The sequence below is a fragment of the Galeopterus variegatus genome, unplaced genomic scaffold (genome assembly GCF_000696425.1).
Source record: "Galeopterus variegatus unplaced genomic scaffold, G_variegatus-3.0.2 Scaffold1511, whole genome shotgun sequence".
NCBI classification, from domain to species: Eukaryota; Metazoa; Chordata; class Mammalia; order Dermoptera; family Cynocephalidae; genus Galeopterus; species Galeopterus variegatus.
Genome location: NW_007727622.1, coordinates 254,642 through 263,634, shown reverse-complemented (window position 1 = coordinate 263,634; position 8,993 = coordinate 254,642).

Below are 8,993 nucleotides of genomic sequence, written 5' to 3'. Positions count from 1 at the left end.
TTTTTTACCAACTGGCTTCCTGCTGGATTCTGCCAATTAAAAAGCAACAGCAGCAAAAATAAACATTAGACAAAGGTGGAAAGAGGGGTGCTATGATTTGAATGTGTCGCCTCCAAAATTCAGGTGTTGAAACTTAATGGCCAATGTGATGGCATCAAGCGGTGGGACCTGTAGGAGGTAATTAGGTTGTGAGGGCTCCTCCCATCGTGAATGGGATTAAGGCCCTTATTAAAGGAAAATTCACGCAAGCAGTGTTCAGCTCTTTTGCCTCTCAGCCTTCTGCCTGTGAGGATACAGTGTTCCTCCTCTCCAGAGGATGCAGCAACAAGGTGCCATCTTGGAAACAGAGACCGGGCTCTCACCAAACACTGAACCTGCCAGTGCTTTGATATTGGACTTCCCAGCCCCCAGCACTGTGAGAAAATAAATTTTTGTTCTTTATAATTTATCCAATCTCAGGTATTTTGTTATAGCAGCACAGATTAAGACAAGGGGGAAAGCAAATTCCTTCTTCTTGTTTGTTCGCTGTTTCCATCAGCATCACTCCAGCAACAGCACTTCATCCCAGCTGAGAGAGATGGTTACAAACTCCAGCTTCTTCCTGGCTCTCCCAGAATCAACCACATTTCACACCTTCTAAGGTATCTGCAGCAGCACCTCCTTCTCAGAGGTCTGAGCCCCTGGCCCACGGCCTCTTCCCCAAGCTTCTAGATTCTAATAGCCCCAACTTTCCTTCTGTTTTCCCCAACCATAGCAGTGGTAGCTCTTACATCCCTGTAACACTTGTGTAAACAATTTCCTGTATTAAATATTCTCTGTTGAAGTAACAAGTACAATTTCTATATTCCTGACTAGACCCTGACAGGCACAATGGATTTTAAGACATATTCTTTATATTTCCCTCAGAGAATTGCTTTGTAGGTGAGTACTAGTGATACTTATAACTGCCAATTTGAATTTTATAACTCCACTTGAGGCAAGAGGCCTGACAGAGAAAAGAAGTTAGAATTAGGAGCAAATGTAGATTTTGAGATAACGTGAATTTTAATCAACATTTGGGTCATTGTGTTTTGAGTGTTTCTTAGTGTTGGAAAGCACTTAGGTCAGTTTTAATTTATTAAACTCAATCACTCAGTTTCCGACATTAGTAAGCAAATTCAATTCACTCACAGTTACTGTAAAAGATATACTTGGTTTTAAATCTTCCATTTTACTCTGATTTTTAAAAAAATTTAACTTAACTGTTGTTTCTTTTTTCCTTTTCCCTATTTTTCCTGGTTTGGTTATCCTAATGTTCATCCTTATTTCTCTGAATAATCAAAAGTTGACTATGTGATTTTTAAAAAATTGTTTTCTTTTTTTTTTCCTTTGAGAAAGACCAGAATTTTAAAACGCTATTTTACTAATGGTTATGACCTCATTCGAATAGTTCTGCCAAAGATTCCGTTAGGGAAACTAGATGGGCAGAATAGATTCAGAAGATGTCATCCTAAGCACTTTAGACTCCACAACAGTGAGACTGCCGCGGCTATCCATTAAATAATCCCCTCCTCCCCGACCCCAACTCCCCGTGCTTTCTCTAAAACATTAAGAAAATTAAATTAAAAGGGAAAACCTTGAAATCAATAAAGTTCTGCTATGGGAAGAGCTAACTGAATTGATGCGAAAGTTGTGGCATGCCTTTATGCGGTGCTGCATTAGGGATGCTTTTTCCTGCAGCAAGAAGATGCTTCTTACACTGATACTGCCCAAAGTCCTGTTCTTTCAGTCCTTCCCTGACCCCCTTCCCCAAATGTGCTTCCTGCTTTGTGCCCCTCCACAGCTCATGCTGCCTCCATGTCCGGGCTAACCCCTATAACATGTTTGCAATTTTTGTCATCTGCTCTAGGCAGTGAGCTGTTTGAGGGCAGAAACTGGTTTATTCATCTTTGTATCGAGAACTTAGCACTGGTGCTTAATAAATGCTTGTTGAGTAAATGATTGATCATTTCATCAATAGTTGCAGTTTTTTCACAGCAACATATTTCTGGCATCTCTTTCATTTTTGCCTTTTCCTAAAGCAACAGAGAAACAATTTCAGAGTTAGTGTTGCCTCTAAGGAACATGAATTGTATCTTCACTAGCCCTATTAATGTATTTCTCTAACATTTTGAGAATTTGGGTTGTGGCTTTCTGCATCCATGTGTCTCTCTGCTCAAAGATTCTTTGGCAGATTGCTGTGTGTGCGTCAATGACCAACCAACCTTATGAGGTCAGTTTTTCAACCTTTTTGCTCATGGGAGCAAACATGTGGCAACTACTCTGATTAGTAACCCCACTAGTTAAATAAATCATTTCCCATGAGATTCTTTAGCAATAATCCACGTTCTGGTGGTTTGAAGTCTTTTCTTAGACATGTTTTCATGAACCCCCATCTTTTAATCTTAAATCATCTTTTTAATCTCCCCTTGCCCAAACTACGGCTTTTAGGATGACAGCAACCTAGTGCTGCCCAACTTTGACTGACATTCAACCTAACATTTGGGTATTGACATTCAGTCAATACCTAGAATCAGTGCAAGAAAAGTGACATCTAAAGGTGTGACATATATAAATCCATCAAGGCTTCAAGTTTTCTGGAAATTTTAATGAATAAAACCAAAGTCAGCCTCTGCTTCTGCTATAAAAATAACACTTCTAGATTAAAGTAAAATAAGTAACTTGGACCTCCTTGGTAAGATATTCATCATTTTTATAAATGCAGAGAAACTTTTGGGAAATAATTTCCATAAATTCAGGGACTCTTTGTTTCAAAAGTGAGTGTCTTAGTCTATTCAGGCTGCTATAACAAAATACCTTAGACTGGGTAATTTATAAATATTAGAAGTTTATTGCTCACTGTTCTGGAGGCTAGGAAGTCCAAGATGCCAGCAGATTCAGTGTCTGGTGGGGGCTCGTTCGTCACAGATGGTGCCACACAGAGGAAAGTGGCAAACAAGCTCCCTTAGCCCTCTTAAAAGGGCACTAATACCATTCATGAAGTCAGAGCCCTCATGACCTAATCACCTCCCAAAGACCCCACCTCTTAATACTATCACATTGGAGATAAAGTATCAACATATGGATTTGGGTGGAGGGTAGACAAAATCATTCAGATCATAGCAGTGAGGATAGTTTATTTTAATTTTCTTATTTGTTACAGGGGGAAGGTAATAGCCAGAAGATATTTCCCAAACTGGTCAAGCAGATCACTTTCGTTTCCCTACCTATGCCTGAGGCATCCTACCACTCCTTAGTCTGGCCATTCTCTACACCAAGAATGCTCTTTCTTTTCTCTCTGTCTAGGTATTCTTATGTTATTTTTCCTTCAAGACCTAGCTGCAGTCCTGCATCCTGGACCAAGATAATTAATTTCTATTTAAAACTATTTATTATTCTTGGGGAGAGATTGGACAAGAGGCATAAAGAATAATTATAATTTGTAACAATATATATGCTGGTAATATTGATTTGATCAACATATCTCAATGTTGAACCNACATCCAGCCTCCTCATCTATCATGAAGAAGAAAATCCTACTTGTATGTATCCATGGAGGTTGCTTACGGAGAGTTGGAAGACACTGTTCTCTCTTGCCCTGACTCCTCACATAATGCAGGGGCCATTTGGAACAATTATAATATGTGTTAGGTGAGCTAAAGTTAGCATGTACACATGGAGGCCAGGTGTCAGGACTGAACGTGCACACTACACAGACAGACACATGGCAGTGCTCTTGCCATCCCTTGGATGCCAGACCCTGCCTTACATTGGTGCTAAGGACAATCTTGTCCTACGAGGGTCTCTCTCAACACCTTGCCTTCTAGGTCTTCATGTAGGTAATTAAGTAAATTGTATCATGTATAAAAATAAAAACAGAGCCTATGGAACATCTCTAGAAACCTTTCTTCACATTAGTATTAATTACATATTTTGGGTATTGTTATGATCTGAAAGTTTGTGTTCCCTCAAAATTCATATGTTGAAATCTAACCCCCGATACCATTTTAGGAGCTGGGGCCTTTTGGGAGATGACTAGGTCATGAGGGAAGAACCTTCAGAAATGAGATTAGTGCCTGATAAAAGGGGCTCCAGGGGTGCTTCCTCTGCCTTCCACCCTGTGAGCACACAGCGGAAGGCACCATTTATGAACCAGGAAAAGAGCCCTCATTAGACACCAAATCTCCTGGCATCTTGATCTTGGACTTTCTAGCCTTAAGAACTGTGAGAAATAAATTTCTGTTGTTCATAAGCTACCCAGTTTATGGTATGATGTTATAGCAGCCCAAATGGCCAAAGATAGGTATATTTGTTCTGTCATGGTCTCTTTGTGCACATGCAGAATTCAGCTCTACTTCCGAAATAAACTATGATGTTCCCTAACTGCAGGGGCAAAATAATAATGGTAGATGGAATAAACTCTAACCTAGTGGCTTATGCAAAGTGGTATCTCCTAAGTATCCATAAACAGGCTAGGTAGAAATTTCTGCCTAGTAAATGTGAGGTGAAGGCAAGAATGTATCTGACCTTCTCTCCCTTGGTAAAACCTAGTCCAGGGTGAGGACCTTAGAGGCCCACAGGGAGCTGAATGTGAGAGTGGGTGGGGCATAAAAGTTTCAGGATCTAGAAAAAGGGCAGTGAGCAAGCGAAAGGACATCCAAGACTCAAGTCCAAGTATATCAGGCACAGAGTAAAACTGGACTCCTAAATTAATGCTTCACAACAGAAGATGTATGAAGACAATAAAGCCGGCAGCGTTCAGAGTTTAAATTGCGTGCTAGGGTAGAGTGAGGGTGCTGCAAAAAAAAAAAAAAGTGGGAATGGAGGTAGCTCTTAAGGGCACCAGGACTTTTCAGACTGTTATATAAAATTTTTAAGAGGCCATTGGTTTAGACTGAGCTCCTGCACTAAGCTCAACAGACCAAGCCAAAATGGAGTCACTCATGCTGATGTTCCACTTCACTAAACCAAAATTAGGTTGTTTATCTGACCTGAGAAATCAAGAGAGAGAGAGATAATAGCCAAATCCTCAAACAGGCCAGTTTTATCCAGCATGTTAAGGAAGTCCCTTCTGCTTTAACCTTTACAAAAAAGTAACTTTGAAATGACTAGTCTGCATTTTTTGTTTCCACTTTTCCTCAGCCCTTTTCTGTCTATAAAACCAACCTCCTTTGCTTGGCTCATTGGAACACTCATTCTATTTCATGGAATAAAGTGTCTCCTGATTCTGCAAATAAATCCAATTAAGATCTTTAAACTAAATTTGTTGTAATTTTTTCTTTTGACAAGACTTAAATGGATAGGTTTAGTCATAATATTTCTCTAAAAACTAGAACTATAAAAATTAGAAGAAACCTGTATATAAATGTGTTTAACAGCTTTCTTTGTAATAGTACAAAACTGTAATCAACCCAGGTGTTCTTCAACAGGTGGGTGGTTAAACAAACTGTGGTACATATGAGGTATTTCAAAAAGTTCATGAAAAAAAATTAGAATTAAAAGATAATACAAATCTTCCCATGAATTTTTAAAAGTATCCTGGTATATACCACAGGTGGGTGGTTAAACAAACTGTGGTACATATGAGGTATTTCAAAAAGTTCATGAAAAAAAAATTAGAATTAAAAGATAATACAAATCTTCCCATGAATTTTTAAAAGTATCCTGGTATATACCACAGCATACTACTCAACAATAAAAAAGGGGACAAACTATTAATATCCATAACTTGGATGAATTGCCAGGGAATTAATGATTAGAAAAAAATCACAAAAAATAACACACTATATAATTCTATTTATATAACATTTTTGAAAGACACAGTTCTGTGAATGGAGGGCAGATTAATGATTTCCAGGAGTTAAGGACTCAGGGTGAAGGGGCAGGAGGGAGATGAGTGTGGTTAGAAAAGGTAACCCTAGAGATCCTTGTGGTGTTGAAACTATTCAGCATTTTGATTGTGGTGGTGGATATACAAATCTACACAGGTGATAAAACTGAATAGTACTTAATACATACACCCACAAGTACAAGTAAAACTGGGGGAATCTGGATAAGATTGGTGGATTATCTATGTCAATATCCTGGTTATAATTTATACTATAGTTTTGCAAAATGTTACCATTGGGGGAAACTGGGCAAGTTCACAGGGATTCTCTGTATTATTTCTACATGTGAACCTTCAATTATTTCAATAAAAATGTCAATTAAACAACTGGAGAAAGAGACTTCTACACTGTTGGTGGGACTGTAAATTAGCACAGCCACCACGGAAAACAGTATGGAGGTTCCTCAAACAACTACAGAGAGAACTACCCATATGATCCAGCAGTCCCACTACTGAGATTTGTATCCCACATACTGGGTATGTATCCAAAGGACTGGAAATCATCATGTCAAAGGGATACCTACACTCCCATGTTCATCATGGCTCTATTTACAATAGCCAAGAAGGGAACCAACCTAAATGTCCACTGATGGACAACTGGATAAGGAAAATGTGGTTTATATACACAGTGGAATACTACTCGGCCATAAAAAAGAATGAGATTCTGCCATTAGCAGCAACATGGATGAGTCTGGAGAAAATTATGTTAAGTGAAATAAGCCAGACAAGGAAAGAGAAATACCGCATGTCCTTGCTTATAACTGGTGCTGAGAGGAGAGAGAGAGAGAGAGAGAGAGAGAGAGAGAGAGAGAGAGAGAGAGGGAACCACAATAATTTGTTGAACTTTCAGAAGGAGAGAACAAACCTAAGATTACTAGAGATGGGGGGAGGTAGGGAGAGGGTTTGGGGAGGGATAGGTCAGGTAAGGGGCATAAAGAAAAATCATGATTTGTAATAATTAATATGCTAATAATAATAATTTTTAGAAAACTGGAGAGAGTTACACAATGAAACAACTCTTGTTAAACCTAACAGCAATTTAATTGAATTCAATGTAACATACTGATATTGGATGCCTGTCTGACAGGGGCTGAGCTAAGTGCTGAGGGAAGGCAAAAGATCTGTTGCCTTACCCAAGGGCTTTCCTAGTCAGAGAGACTCGGCCACCTGATTTTACTAAGGGTTTTCTTAGGGAGATAATAACGGACTCCTCAAAGTGTTTGGGGATTCAGGAAGTAGTGAGTGAAGATGTGACAGTCCCAGAGACTTATACAGTGAATACTATCAAACCAGTATAAATACAAGGTCTAACAGAATTGATGTCATGAAGTACATTGGACAGGAATTGGTTCCAATACCAATTCCTCAGGAGAGTTTTCAATCTCTTAGGAATTTATAGAGGTTGGAGACTGATGGGGGGATCTTAAAATAGCCTCATTTGGCAGAATAGAGGTTCACGGAATCCTCCAGGAAATAGGGACCCCTTGATGCCTCTTGCTTTGGTCTACTGACAGAGACAGTAGACAACCTGCAAATGTCTGATAGTAGATGAAAGTTTGGATAGGCCAAGTCACATTATTTCTCTTTCCTCTCAGGCAGACAGTCAGACTGCATTTCCCGACTTTTCTAGAAGTCAGGTGCAGCCAAGTGCCTGGGTTCTATGAATGGAACATAAGCAAAAGTGATGCACCACATGTTCAGGTAGGAACCTAAAACCTGCCAGCCATGGGCTCGTTTTTTTTCTGCTGGCTGAATGTTTGTACTCAAGATGACCTTGGAACCAGTGTGTTTTCAGAAAGCAGAGACTCTGTTAGCCTGAGTTCCTGAATGACTATGTAAAAGAGCATCTCAGTCCTCACGCCAACTGCCACTGTCATGCATGGTAAGAGGTAAGCTATTATGTTTAGCCACTGAGACTTTGGGATTTATCTATTGCAGTAGCAGAAGCAGTAGATGCATCTAGATCTACATTAGAACACACGGAATCACCCTCCTGTTCATTTTTATTTCCCAGACTGAGAATATGGCTGAAACTAAATGATTTCATGGCAGACCCTTCCCCCTTTGAGCTCTAAAAGAAAGTGGGCCTGTGGGTTCTGCATCTGGGTTAAATGATCAGTTTCTCACCTAAAGAGGTCTATCAGCCCCATATGATAATACAGCCCGTATAGTTTTTTATGTGAACCAAGGAAGGCCTCTTCTACCTCCCATCTATCTGTGCTAAAAACAGGAGTTAGTCCTGGTAGCTGATTAGATTAACAGCGATCTTCTGGAAACAAAATATTTTTTTCCCTCCAAAGTCAGCCTGAACATGGACTGTAGAAATTTCCACTTCCTTAATGCAGAACCAGAGGCAGCAGCAGCTGAGGACAAGCAGCGGCTCCATCTCAGGCTTACACCTGCCGAGGAAGATGGTCTGCTCTCAGAACTTGCACTTCCTTGTCTCTCATACATGGATGGCATCAAGTGTGCTGATGGATGTTGGAGGGGGTGATGTTGTGTTAAAAGGTGTGATAAGCTGAGAGATGGCATTTGGCCAAGAACTCGGGACTCAATATTCTGTTTGGGGGTACAGAATATTAAGAAAGAGCTTTCTCGAATTTAGAGCCATCTGAAAATAGAATTAATATTCTCTCATGTGCTGCTCTACTGAAGTGTTCAAGCAAAGGTTGTCTTGCTTGGGGATGTTCGGTTCCCTAGCTTGTGATATCTGTTGGGGGATGTGTAGATAAACTTTCTGTTTAGGTTAGAGATTAGGCAAGATTAGTAGGTCTTAAGTTTTCAGAGGCACATCTGGGGACTGTTATAAAAATTGAGATTCCTGGGCTCCATGTCTAAAGATTTAGATTTATTGAACAAAAGCCTCAGTGGTTCTAAAACAGGTAACTTAAAGCCTATGCCAAAATATGCCGGACTCATCTTTGAAAGGCTTTTTCTACATTAAAAATTCATATTTATTATAGTCTATATTTCATGGTATTCTTAAAATGTATAGGTTATATTCTGTTACAACAAATTTTAAGTAGAAGGCAAAATCTTAAGTATAATTATTTAATATAACATTACTTTTAAAAATTCAAGTTGTTAT